General features: G+C 40.5%; 4 non-coding genes across 4 annotated transcripts; all 4 read left to right on the top strand.

Annotated features, from left to right (window-relative positions):
- The first annotated feature begins 2,049 nt into the window (after positions 1 to 2,049).
- Positions 2,050 to 2,121, top strand: TRNAA-AGC (transfer RNA alanine (anticodon AGC)). The gene has a single exon. It is a non-coding gene; the product is annotated as a tRNA-Ala (tRNA).
- A 2,491-nt stretch (positions 2,122 to 4,612) lies between these two features.
- Positions 4,613 to 4,685, top strand: TRNAF-GAA (transfer RNA phenylalanine (anticodon GAA)). The gene has a single exon. It is a non-coding gene; the product is annotated as a tRNA-Phe (tRNA).
- Positions 4,686 to 5,475: 790 nt separating this feature from the next.
- Positions 5,476 to 5,582, top strand: LOC133095791 (U6 spliceosomal RNA). The gene has a single exon (XR_009701655.1). It is a non-coding gene; the product is annotated as a U6 spliceosomal RNA (small nuclear RNA).
- A 6,663-nt stretch (positions 5,583 to 12,245) lies between these two features.
- Positions 12,246 to 12,317, top strand: TRNAA-CGC (transfer RNA alanine (anticodon CGC)). The gene has a single exon. It is a non-coding gene; the product is annotated as a tRNA-Ala (tRNA).
- Positions 12,318 to 14,324: the final 2,007 nt, after the last annotated feature.

Raw genomic sequence — 14,324 nt, 5'->3', positions numbered from 1 at the left:
GTGCTCTAGGGAGCGCATTCCACCCAACGTAAATGTCTCTTGCAAGAAGCGCTCCGCCAAGCTATTCCGTGCCACTGTGCTTGACATAGCATCAAAGTCACGGTCTCCCAAGAAGACGCTCCTTCCACTCAGATTTAAGACCCACTATGCCTACCCATCCTTAACATCTGGTGAGTCAGCCAAACATATGTTCTAGCATCACATTCTTGAAATCTACAGTGTAAGTGACTTGTATTAAAGACTTTTTTTTTCCTTCTGGTACAGATGTCAGTTGCTGCGTAGAGGTTCTTTCTGGAGGTTCTTCCCTCTGATAGGCAAACCTTCCTAATATACTATCTTCTGGCGCTCTATTTTCTCCTAGTCCTGTCATCTCTCATCATCATTTCCTTCCCCTTCACTGCAGAATTTAGCCTGCGGCTCAGGTTTCTCCAGTCCAAATGCCGTCATTGTTATCAATGATTAGGCGTTTTTGCTGTTATTCTGTTTTGAACATATGCACACACAACACATATGTAATCATGGGAGTGACATCAAAACTAACTGGTCTCCCAGGTTTCTTAATACGCCCCATTTTCTTACAGGGATTTTATATCAAACCTTTGGAATACAAATGGAACTATCATAATCCAACAATTGTGCTTTGTTAACTGACCTATTTTGGTTGTGATTTCATTTACAGTTTTAAAATAAAAATATAAAGTTTACTTGGAAAAATCTAGGAAAGTTGGAGGCTAAGAAATTCCAATATACTTGCTACTCAGCATCACACTTTTAATTTCATTTTACTTTGAGGTTTTATGTGTGTGTGTGCATTGGGGGGTATTGTGAGGTTTAGTCAGTGTGAAATGACCCATAAAAGAATAATCTCTTTATTGTGTGTGTGTCAGTGCTATATGTATGACGTATATGTGTGAGAATTTACGTGACATTTCGTATCTTGATTTCACTGCTTAATTAACCAGTGACATGAGGGAAAGAGATGAACATCACTGGACATTTTAACAATTACTTGAGCCTTCTCATTTTCCTTACTGACAAAACATCCCTGCAGCTGACATGCCATCACTGGTAGAGTTTTGCCCTTTGTCTGGAATGTCCAAATTTGTCTGGAATGTCCAGGAGATAGTATTAAGCCTTCTTAAATGAAGGATAAGTTCACCACTCAGATTAGAGTACTGAAAACTGAAAGCAGATGAAATAATAGGGTCATAAAGATTCAGGTTTGACAATCCAATTCTCTAAATCAATAACTTCTTTCTTGATATTCCTTGATATGGATACTAAATCGCTTCATTTAACTTAATTTTGCCATATATTCATCCAACATTTCCAAGCCAGCATCTTTGATGCAAACTTTCATTTCTAGCACCTCCATTACTGTCCTATTTCACTCTCTTAAACCATGCTTGCAGACTTTTTCCCACTTTCCTCTCTATATTACCTTACTTACCGTTCTTGCTCAATAGCAAAGTTAAATTCATAACCCTTTACTCCACTCCAAGGGCCTCATGATCACTGTTGAAGTCTGTCTTCCCAACGAACATTTGATTGAAAGAAACAAAAAAGAAAATTCTGGTTCATGTAGGATCTCTTGAACCTGAGGCAACAAACACAACAGATTCACATCATCAGGTGTGAGGACTCAGTGCCATTGGCAGTACCATTGAGGAGCATGAAAGAAAAAGAACAGAAAGAGGAAAAAAAGTAAGACATTCTCGGTCAATTATCTTTTAGAAGGCATTATTCTTTCAACTGTGCCTTGGTCAATGAAATAGCTGTGGGCTAAGGAGAAGCAAATCTGCCCAGTGATGATCCCTTCTCTGTGCTTCTCTACTCTTCTACCTCCAAGCATGATTATCTTCTATAGTCAGCAGAAGTAGGGGGCAATGGATCATCAGTCTTTCTGAGCAAGTAATCTGGTGTTAAGACATTTACTTTGGGTGGAGTGAACCCGCTAGAGCTCGTTAATTCACAGAACAATTGGTGATTTTGCGAGATTCACCCAATCCTCACTAATTTCTAATATGAATGAAATGAGCCACATGCCGCGGGGGTGTAGCTCAGTGGTAGAGCGCGTGCTTAGCGTGCACGAGGCCCCGGGTTCGATCCCCGGCACCTCCACTTAAGGAGTGTCTTTGTTGGGAACCACTACAGAATAACATTAATTATTCTTTACAGTGGCTCAGCAGCTCCCAGGGTTGAAAAAAGTGCAGAAGGGTGGCAGGTGGTTAAGTGAATCCACAAGTGTTCTGATCTAGCCAAAATAGTGTCACCCATCCTTATTTGGATTATGAAAGGTCAGATTTTTGTCATGAGGAGTCACCCATCCTTATTGGGATTATGAAAGGAGGTCAGATTTTTGTCATGAGGAATTATTCCCCTCTCAGTAATTTACACAAATTAGCTGACCACACATTCCTCCCTTCAGTTCCTAAAGTGAATTCTTCAGAGTACTGATTTAGGGAAATTAGGGATTTTAGGCTGTCAAGCTTTCCTTGACATCACTCAATAACCCCCCTTTCCACACTGTTTTTATCTTTTTAAATAAAATCATGCCTTTTATTCATAAGTTCCAATCACAAAGAAACACCAGAAAAATCACCTAAAGACTTTGGAGTCCAAATAAAAGTTATCAGTGGAATAGAGAGGAAGCAAAATGCCCGTGTCTGTTAGCCATACAGTGAAAAGACCACTTCCTCTCTGATTCATGCATCCATGAGTCCTGATGAGAGAGACACATTCCCATTATTAGTCACTGATTAAGAGTATTCACCATATCCTGGATATCATTACACAGCCCCCCACCCCAAAAAGTATTGCCTCTCAGCTCATACAATAACCAAGTATTCAAAAGGTCATTCCACCGTCCTATTAGGCCAGCTGCTTCAGGGTTAGGGGCTTATGGTGAGGCCAGTGAATTCCAGAACATTAGCCCATTGCCAAATTTTATTTGCTATAAACTGGCTTCTTGTCTCAGAAACAATGCTGTGGATGCTGTTGAATATGACATTCATTAAATCCATGGTTGGTGGTTTTGGCAGAAGCATTGTGGAAGGTGAAGGAAAATCCACATCCAGAAAAAGTATTTATTCCAGTGAGATATACACTGTCCCCCTAATACAGAATTGGTCAAATATAACGAACCTGACACCAGGGGTTTAGCTGCTTCCCCCATGGAAAGATAGCTTGTGAGGGCTCAAAGTTTGTCTGTGATATTGGTAGTTTAGTCACTTAGCAGTGGTTTGAACTACATCATTTCGGTGCATAGAGGTGCATGTTGCTGAGCTTGTGTATGACCTCTGTTCCTGTCATCATGGCCAGTTTGTCCATAAGCTCACTGGGCAAGTAGAATGATGGCTAAAGAGAAGCTTCCAGACATCAACAGAATGGTTCATCGTGTCCAACTGCCTATTAGATCCCCTCTGAGGAGGTTGTTCTCTGGAGGGCATTTACACGGAAACAAATATCCTTAGACTCTGCACATTTGGGGAATTCTATCTACCCGCCTCTTTCCCAGACCTCTCTGTCACCACTTTTTCAATAATTTTCTTTCCAAGCCCCTAATCACCAGCCAAACTATTAGCCGCCTCTCATGAATTAGTGTAGATCCCTACCCTACAAGCAAAATGAACAGTCATGTGCCCTGCTTGAAGTAACGCCCACTGAGGGGGTTTACCTTCACCACCAGCATTCAGGTACTATGGAAGCTGCTCACCTTTGTGTGGTCCCAGTATATGAGCAGAACCACCTATAAACCAGGTCTGGTTCTTTTTTTTTTTTTTTTCTTCTTCTTCTTTAGTTGTAGGAACTCCCTATGAAGCTATAGAGGTAGATTGAAGAATGGAGGATTGTACCAAGTGTAGGAGCCACGGGAACATAAGCTACTTTCTCATGCAAATTACTCATGTGTGTAGGCCCTGCTCATATATTCTATTTATACTTGAATATGAAATGATGCTGTGCACTGTTTATTACCTCACAATGCTAAATGATTTTCTTGCCTGGCTAACGAAGGATCCAATCAAAAGCTGATTTGGTTGTAGTCTCATTTTCATTTTTGAAGGAATTTTTGTGAAGAAATTCTGTTATGATGAGATATGCCGTTTCAAATTTTCTAAGTTTTGTGACAGTTGCTTTCCTGTCAGTTGGGAATATTGTCTCGAGTGTTTAGTCTGGTAATATTTATGTATACGGTATTCTTTTAGCAAATTCACAGCATCATTGGACTCCACTTCTCAGCATTTTTGGAGCTTGTGAGAGATGAAAGAAAAGAAGAGAAAAATAAGGGACCCCCCCAATAATATTTTCTTTAGTTTCTGAGCCGTACCTGGGTCAACTGACAGGATGTAAAGGAGCGGAAAGGCTTTCTATTGAATCCCTCATTATTACCTCTTTGCAAATTCTCCCACCTTTACGTGTTCATCCAATACTGCCAGGAATTGGATGCAACTGGCATACGTGGAAGGCAATAGATTCCAGGTCTTTCCGGATAGGCAAGTATATTGGACAATTAGGCAACCATGCTTAAGGAATCTGAAAACGTCTAAAAACGGAAGTTGAAAACAATCTAAATATTAAAAAAGAGATGTCAGGAACATACATTTTTCAGGTGGCCGAAATAGCTCAGTGGGGAGAGCGTTAGACTGAAGATCTAAAGGTCCCTGGTTCGATCCCGGGTTTCGGCACACTAAGAGTTTTAGTTGATCCCAAGGGTGAGTTTCCTTCCTGCGCATTAATAAGGAATGTCGTAATGCAGCAGCCCCCGACATTTTTGGCACCAGGGACCGGTTTCGTGGAGGAGAATTTTTCCACGGACGGGGGTGTGGATGGTTCAGGCGGTACTGCGAGCGATGGAGAGCGGTGGGAAGGGATGGAGAGCGGTGGGGAGCGACGGGGAGCGGTGGGGAGCGACGGGGAGCGGTGGGGAGCGACGGGCAGCGGCAGATGAAGTTTCGCTCGCTCGCCCGCCGCTCACCTCCTTCTGTACGGCCTGGTACCTAACAGGCCGCGGACCGGTACCTATTCACTCGGATGATGCCCACGGATGTTGAATTCCCTTAGCATGCTAAAGCCTAATTGCACAATAAAAACAATGTTGCACCACAGTTCACACTTTTTGTTTTGTTTTGTTTTGTTTTCACATGATGTGCAAGCACTACTATTAAAAGTAATAACAATAAAATGTTATGGTTCAGAGATGCACGGGACACTGAAAAACTTGAGGAAAGATCACTGAGTCGCTGCAATGCCTAGTGCGCACAGCAGCAGTGGGAAGGGAAAAGGGTGCCACGTGCGGTCTCTGTTGCAATTACTCTCCGTGAGAGCCCGAAAGTAGCCATAGACGATGTGTAAATAAAGTGGCTGTGTTCGAATAAAACTTTATATATGGACACCGAAATTTGAATTTCATATAAACTTCACGTGTCACCCAATACTATTTTTCGTTTTATTTTTCACCTTTAAAAATAAAAAACGGTACTCCTTTCGGCAGCACTTATACTAAAACTGGAAAGATACAGAGAAAATTCCCATGGCCTCTGCGCAAGGATGACATGCACATCCATGAAACTTTCCAAAACCATTCTTAGCTCGAACGCAATAGTTTACCAGCCACTAGGGTAGAAGAGTCCATTGTAAATACTCAGAACATCAAGCAGGCAAGATTTCAGTAGCCTTTTGCCAATTAGAAATAACTGGAGAATAAATGTAAACACACGGAACCTGAACCCCTAGGGATTCAAACTTTGTTTCCCCAGATTAAAAATTCTGTAATTTACCTAGTGAGCTACCCGAATCTACAGGTCTAGCTAGTGGACATGTATTCAACTAATTTATTTGGTAGATATTGTCCTAGTCGCAAACTCCTTGGCATTCTCTTTATTGCAGAGAAAATTCCATTTGAAAGAGATGCTATAATGCCTCACTCTCAGGAATACTTTGTTTTCCTCTCTCCTGTCTTTCTGTCCTCCGTTCCTTGAGGCGTCCAGAGCCAGAGCTGTAGCGTCCCCTACAAAAAGTCACAGCAAGGTTTGCAGGCCATATTGCTGCATTTAAGGTGTTTTATTTCTTGGTACATATTATGAATTCGTTCCCTTCTTTCTCATTTCCCCACAGCATTGAGCGCTGCTCAACATTAAGAAATTATGTAGGCCACCCCTTTCCCTGTGAATGATAATGACATTTTCAAACGGAAATGAATCCAAAAGTCATTCTATCTGTCTTTTGACTTCAGGATTCCTGACTGTAAAAAAGGATCTGGAGCAGGTGTTCTAGGAAATCTGCTTGGCTTTGAAACTTGCCCTGTTACATGTTGGCTGTGAACTAGTGGCCAACTAATTACTTCACCTCTTAGGGAGTCTGTTTATCAAGGAGGTGATATAATCATTTAATGTAACCCACTGTTATTACTATTATCCACTTGTTACCTCCAGCTACATTAAACAAGCACTGTTTTTTATTTTGAAAGTTTGAAAAAATAAATGTGTCATATTGACCACAGTCAGAACTCAACCTAGAGTTCTGTGAGCAGGATTTCAACTTGCCCTTGGGAAACCCAACAAGTTTCAATGCCTCAAAACTCAAACTCTCCAACACCTGGCAGTAAGTGGTGCTCATCATCTATCACTCACTGGGAAGAGGCTGCTTGATTCAGTTCAAGTGCACTTGCTCTTAGATTTGGGAAAAGTTTGAAATCAATAAATTAAAGGGCATAAAGAAGAAAAATTAAAAAGTGGAAAGACCCATCCCCAATTCCTCAAGTTTGGTGAGGGTGGGGGAAGCAATGTACATTTTCTATAGTGAAGAACATGGGACTTACAGGTAATTTCAGTTAAAGGAAACATCATCCTACTAAAAACATGAGCCACATTTTTGTTTCCTTAGCTTTTCCTCCACCATATTCTAGAACGTGATAAGCTAGCGATCAGTGCCTGGTGTGTGCTGGGAAAAAATTGCTGCTCCCAGAGCTTCCTGCCTATTCAAGTAATGGAGCCACGACAGAAACCTAGAGAGAAAGTTATAATTGCCTTATTTCAAGGGTTTTGGGGTTTCTTATGTCTTCTAGCCCACTAACCCTTTAGGCAACACTGAAGGTAACAAAATGGCTCTAGATTTTTCTATGAATGAACCCACAATGAACTTATGGAATCTTACTCTAGCCAAAATACATGTGATTTTAGAACTTTAATTCAACAAGTGTCTGAGTAATCTGTTTGAGCCACTGGCCTGTCAATTCAGACTGAACTTTTGAAGTCCCCATGTTCTGTAACAGACAACAGAGTCATTCTTACCATCCTCAGAGCAAAAGTTGAGGATCCTTTGACGTTGGCCATCTCCTCACTCAGACCTAGTATTTTAGTCAACTCTCTGGTCTAGCGGTCTTATTTCATCCATTACTTTGTATTCCTTTATTGTTTCTTATTCATTTTAATGCTCAGTGTTTCCAAGATTGTCTCGAAGATACTGTAATCTGTTGAGCATACTATCATCTTTAAGCACTTTCTTACATTCTGACACAGAATGATATTCTAGGTGACAGCAAATTCTTACAATGGGATCTGTATGAAGAAATTAAGTTGTGGGGCTGGTTCTCCCAGTTGTTCCTTGAGTGTCACTGATTCTAGGCTCTTATTTTCCTTCTTCTATTCACCTTTTGTAGGTTGACAAGTGTGAATAGATCCTAGGAATGTACCTTTCTGCCTAGCATGAAGATGCCTTTCTCTTCATGTAGCCTGGGAAGAGAATGCAATAAAGGAATTTCAGAAATAATGGAATCGTACATAAGGGATTTTTGTACTAACAATTTCAGGTTCTGGAAACACAAGGCAGTTAGATATTGCCATTAAATTTTATTCCACGAGTACAAAGAGTAAGGGGGTGTAGCTCAGTGGTAGAGCGCGTGCTTAGCGTGCTCGAGGCCCCATGTTCAATCCCCAGCACCTCCAATCGCAGGTGAGTGTTTCTCATTCTACGTGATGAGACCAGCTCCTTGTGAGTGTTCGTATTTCTACCTAAAACTGGCCTTCGCTTTTTGGAATCACTTCTATCCTCACCATATTGAGCTACCTCCTTATTTTGCGGGGAAAAAAAAAAAAAAAAAAGAAGTGAAATATGGGAATTCCCTGGCGGTCCAGTGGTTAGGACTCCGCGCTTTCACTGCTGAGGGCTTGGGTTAAATCCCTGGTTGGGGAATTAAGATCCTGCAAGCCGCACGGTGCCGCCAAAAAATTAAAAAATAAAATAAAATAAAGTGAAATACATCTAGTTTAGCATTCAGTAAGTTAGTTTAAGTAGAAATAATGTAATTTTAAATGGCTTTTTAAACTAATAACATCAAACTGTAAATTGAAAAAGCAACTTAAGCCCTGCAGAAAGTAGGCATAGAGGGAACTTTCCTCAACATAATAAAGGCCATATATGACAAACCCACAGCCAACATTGTCCTCAATGGTGAAAAACTGAAACCATTTCCACTAAGATCAGGAACAAGACAAGGTTGCCCACTCTCACCACTATTATTCAACATAGTTTTGGAAGTGTTAGCCACAGCAATCAGAGAAGAAAAAGAAATAAAAGGAATCCAAATCGGAAAAGAAGAAGTAAAGCTGTCACTGTTTGCAGATGACATGATACTATACATAGAGAATCCTAAAGATGCTACCAGAAAACTACTAGAGCTAATCAATGAATTTGGTAAAGTAGCAGGATACAAAATTAATGCACAGAAATCTCTTGCATTTCTATACACTAATGATGAAAAATCTGAAAGTGAAATTAAGAAATCACTCCCGTTTACCATTGCAACAAAAAGAATAAAATATCTAGGAATAAACCTACCTAAGGAGACAAAAGACCTGTATGCAGAAAATTATAAGACACTGATGAAAAAAATTAAAGATGATACAAATAGATGGAGAGATATACCATGTTCTTGGATTGGAAGAATCAACATTGTGAAAATGACTCTACTACCCAAAGCAATCTACAGATTCAATGCAATCCCTATCAAACTACCACTGGCATTTTTCACAGAACTAGAACAAAAAATTTCACAATTTGTATGGAAACACAAAAGACCCCGAATAGCCAAAGCAGTCTTGAGAACAAAAAATGGAGCTGGAGGAATCAGGCTCCCTGACTTCAGACTATATTACAAAGCTACAGTAATCAAGACAGTTTGGTACTGGCACAAAAACAGAAATATAGATCAATGGAACAGGATAGAAAGCCCAGAGATAAACCCATGCACATATGGTCACCTTATCTTTGATAAAGGAGGCAAGCATATACAGTGGAGAAAAGACAGCCTCTTCAATAAGTGGCGCTGGGAAAATTGGGCAGGTACATGTAAAAGTATGAAATTAGAACACTCCCTGACACCATACACAAAAATAAACTCAAAATGGATTAAAGACCTAAGTGTAAGGCCAGACACTATAAAACTCTTAGAGGAAAACATAGGCAGAACACTCTATGACATAAATCACAGCAAGATCCTTTTTGACCCAGGTCCTAGAGAAATGGAAATAAAAACACAAATAAACAAATGGGACCTAATGAAACTTAAAAGCTTTTGCACAGCAAAGAAAACCATAAACAAGACGAAAAGACAACCCTCAGAATGGGAGAAAATATTTGCAAATGAAGCAACTGACAAAGGATTAATCTCCAAGATTTACAAGCAGCTCATGCAGCTCAATATCACAAAAACAAACAACCCAATCCAAAAATGGGCAGAAGACCTAAATAGACATTTCTCCAAAGAAGATATACAGATTGCCAACAGACACATGAAAGAATGCTCAACATCATTAATCATTAGAGAAATGCAAATCAAAACTACAATGAGATATCATCTCACACCAGTCAGAATGGCCATCATCAAAAAATCTAGAAACAATAAATGCTGGAGAGGGTGTGGAGAAAAGGGAACACTCTTGCACTGTTGGTGGGAACGTAAATTGATACAGCCACTATGGAGAACAGTATGGAGGTTCCTTAAAAAACTAAAAATAGAACTACCATATGACCCAGCAATCCCACTACTGGGCATATACCCTGAGAAAACCATAATTCAAAAAGAGTCATGTACCAAAATGTTCATTGCAGCTCTATTTACAATAGCCAGGACATGGAAGCAACCTAAGTGTCCATCATCAGATGAATGGATAAAGAAGATGTGGCACATATATACAATGGAATATTACTCAGCCATAAAAAGAAATGAAATGGAGGTATTTGTAGTGAGGTGGATGGAGTTAGAGTCTGTCATACAGAGTGAAGTAAGTCAGAAAGAGAAAAACAAATACAGTATGCTAACACATATATATGGAATCTAAGGGAAAATAAAGGTCATGAAGAACCTAGTGGCAAGACGGGAATAAAGACACAGACCTACTAGAGAATGGACTTGAGGATAGGGGGAGGGGGAGGGGTAAGATATGACAGGGTGAGAGAGTGGCATAGACATATAAACACTACCAAATGTAAAATAGATAGCTAGTGGGAAGCAGCCGCATAGCACAGGGAGATCAGCTCGGTGCTTTGTGACCACCTAGAGGGGTGGGGTAGGGAGGGCGGGAGGGAGGGAGATGCAAGAGGGAAGAGATATGGGAACATATGTATATGTATAACTGATTCACTTTGTTATAAAGCAGAAGCTAGCACACCATTGTAAAGCAATTATACTCCAATAAAGATGTTTAAAAAAAATAATAAAATAAAAAGCAACTTAAAAGGATTTAAATATGATAAGATGTGGAAAGACATACTCATAATTTCTCAGATCTTCATGCATTTTTGAGTCGAAGTGACAAATTAGCTCTAATATATCACACACTGTAACATGCTCCCTCTGCACATGACTATGTATGAAACCAGAATATGTCATGCAAAATATGCCTCTTTGACATGAAAATTATTTTGAGCTGAAGTTAATTAAGATGCAAAAAAACACACAAAAAAGCTCTATCTACCCTCCCATATCCGCCCAAAGGCAGGATATAAATTCTCCTTTTACTGGAGACAAACTCTTATCAGCCCAGAGACTCACCAGAGGAATCTGCAAACAAATCTTACTCCACTAGTTTCCTTCCATATATTTAATTTCCCACAGTTTTCTGCCCTTGGAAGATGAAAACTGCATTCCTCGATCCTGTCATTTGTCTACAAATTTACTGTTCTTGGTTGAATATACTTCATTAGCCGCGGTGCTAAGCCGCCACTTTGAGTTACTTTTTGTTTAGGTTTCTTCTGCGTGATGCCTGTTGCACACATTAACAAGCTCTGTTTTTCTCTTGTTAACCTACCTTTATGTGTAAGAGTGCCAGCTGAAAGCCTAAGTTGAATAAAGTGTTGTCTCTCCCGTTGTAGTATGCTTCCCTCTCCACATTCTATACACCAAGCAAGTTGGACAGCACGCCATTAGAGCTACACACTATTAAAATGAGTCAAGTCCTCTGATCACGCACTTGGGATTGAAAGCAATTACAAGATCCTCTAAAATTTCTAAATCCTTGCTTTTCATTTCTAGACTTATTCTTGGAGAACCAGTAGCAAATAATGGAAATCAGTGGGGACAGGTATTTTTCCGAATTTCTGGGATTATGTGAGAATAGAGTGCACGAAATGAAGTACTGGGTTCGGTTTCTAGCACCTTTGTTCCTGCCCTTTTCTTTTATTCTCTTAAACCATGTTGGCACAAACGTTTCCCACTTTCCTCTTTATATTCCCTAACTCACTTTTTCTTGCTCATAGCAAAATTAACTTCATACCCATTTGCTCCTGATCCCTTTCCACTCTAAGGCCTCATCATCATTGGTGATGTCTGTCTTCCCAAGGAACATTTAATTGAAGGAAACAAAAAAGAAAGATCTGGCTCATTCAGGATTTCCTGAACCCAAAACGACAAACATGGCAGATTCACATCGTCAAGCTTGAGCAATCAATTCCATTGGTAGTATTATTGAGGAGCATGAGGGAAAAAGAACAGAAAGAGAGAAGAAAAAAAAAAGTAAGACATTCTCAGTCAATTATCTCTTAGAAAGCATTATTCTTTCAACTGTTCCTGGGTTAATTAAATAACTGCAGGCCAGGGAGAAGCCACTAGACTGTATCCAGTTTAGTAATTTCAGAAATAGTGTAATTTAACCTGGTAGACTTTCTCCAGACAACTCTTAGCTTACAAAAAAAAAAAAAAAGACGGAGAGATAATATTTTATGAAACAGCCAGAAGAAGGTAGAAGTAGGGGGGTGTAGCTCAGTGGTAGAGCGCGTGCTTCGCATGTACGAGGTCCCTGGTTCAATCCCTGGCACCTCCACTTACATTTTATCAACCCCTTTTCTCATATCCTCTGCGAAAAGAAGGGCAGTGGATTGCTTTTATAGTTTTCCCATTTTTATTGCCTCTGGCTTACCACCTCCCAGGGCGGGGCATCAGCAAAATGAAGACAAGAAGAAGGAGAGAGAAAGAGAGGAAGAGAGGAAGGAAGGGAGGGAGGGAGGGAGGAAGGGAGGGAGGAAGAAAGAAAGGAAGGAAGAGAGGGAAGGAGGGAAGGAGGGAAGAAGGGAAGAAAGGAAAAGAAAGACATTCACATCAGACATTTCACTTCCAAAGCAAGAAGCCTCCCACCACAACTGGCATATGCAAATAAAGACAGGACAGAAAAAGGACAGAATAAAGGGGAAGATAAACAGCCCTATTCTTTTAGTTCTTTTAGTTGTATGAGCAGTCAGATCTGCATCATCTAACAGACAAGAGAAAAGCTTTCACCTGACTCCCCTGCCTCCCCCTTCTCATCCCCACCTCCTTTACCTCCACCCCTCCATCCATTACTGGACGCAAGCAGTTGAGGTGGGGGAAGTGGATCCCAAATCTTTCTGAGTGAGTGACTGAGAGAACATTGAACAACCCAAACAGCAGCGCTAAGGAATGACGAGACTGTCAACGTGAACACTGGGAACATAGCTGGAAGTTTCAGGGTTGGAAGCTATTAGGTAGCAGGAATAGTTTGATTTGGGTGGAAATTAGGCTTAAGGCGTTAAAATTTTTTGTTAGAAGCTGGATTTTTGGCAGATGATAAGTTGGGTCTCATTGGAGATTTTCACGGGCCATGTAGTAGAAAACACCCAACCCCATACACACACTCCTGGCTGAAATAAAACCGCAACGATTTTGGTGAGTAATGAATTAAAATGTCTTCCCTTCTACATTTCCTACATTTGCCCACTGAATTCCAGTTTCTTGTTTTTAGAGTTTTAAATAAAGTCATAAGGTGGAATACATGATTTGACATCACACCAAAGATTTCTGAGATGCAACCAAAGGGGTAGTGTGTGCAGGGTTGGAGAGATGAACAGGGAGGGATAAAAACAGATGGATGCATAAATTTCTTGTGTTTCCTAAAATAAACACTATTGGTATAAACAAAGAGCTAATTAAAATTATAGAACAACTTTGTTGCTATACATAATTCTACATTAGGTGAATATATCAAAATCAGTTCCATTTTCAATTTTTTTTTGGATGCTAGTTTGTGTATCAAAGGAGTAGAATAATGTAAAAGCTGAATTTTGCAGAGCGAGGGAAGCTTGTTCGTGTGTACAAACAAAAAAGATTTCCATTTAGCCTCTCAAAGGCTAGGAGGGCTGAGAGGGTAGGATTAGCAACTCACAGAGGAAGATGAAGAAGACAGGACTCCAAAGACACTGGACCTTAGGATGCCCAGTTTACCCAGCAGCTGCTATAAACACCTAAAGCACAGACATCCAAGGGCATCGTTTTTGGACCCTCCCAGTTGAGAAATGCTTTTACAAAGCAGTGTCTATTTTAGGGCAGATGCCAAGTAGAGACTGCTTTTAAATTCCTTTTTGAGTGAATTATCTGTTGTCCTCTTTATTTTCCTTCCAGTGGCTCCTAGCAGCTCCTGGCAGAGAACAAAAGCTTGCCCTTGGTGTTTTCCGTGCCAGGAACACTGATGCATCTTCTCTCTCTTCCTCTTCATACTCACTGGATTAGACATGGAGCCTCCATACGGTCTCAGATAAATGAAGGCAGTGGGCAGAATCATGAAAGACAGAAAGTCTCTGAAGAGCACTGGGACTGTAGACACTGTAGCCCCCAAGGGAATCCATATTCTGGGTACTTTTCCCAGGGAAAGGAAATAACTAATACCTAGGACCTCTAAGATTCACCTTTGGCTCTCTGATGGTCAGTGTGCCTCAAGTGGCTTCAGCTTGGACCTTGGGATTTGTTTCTCCTTCTCTGGTCATCTCCATGGTATTACCGGTTTCCCACATCGTCACAGCAGGGGACTGTACCTCCAGTC

The sequence above is a fragment of the Eubalaena glacialis genome, chromosome 7 (assembly GCF_028564815.1).
Source record: "Eubalaena glacialis isolate mEubGla1 chromosome 7, mEubGla1.1.hap2.+ XY, whole genome shotgun sequence".
Lineage (NCBI taxonomy): Eukaryota > Metazoa > Chordata > Mammalia > Artiodactyla > Balaenidae > Eubalaena > Eubalaena glacialis.
Note: the sequence above shows the minus strand (reverse complement) of the source record. Positions and strands in the feature narration are given on the sequence as shown.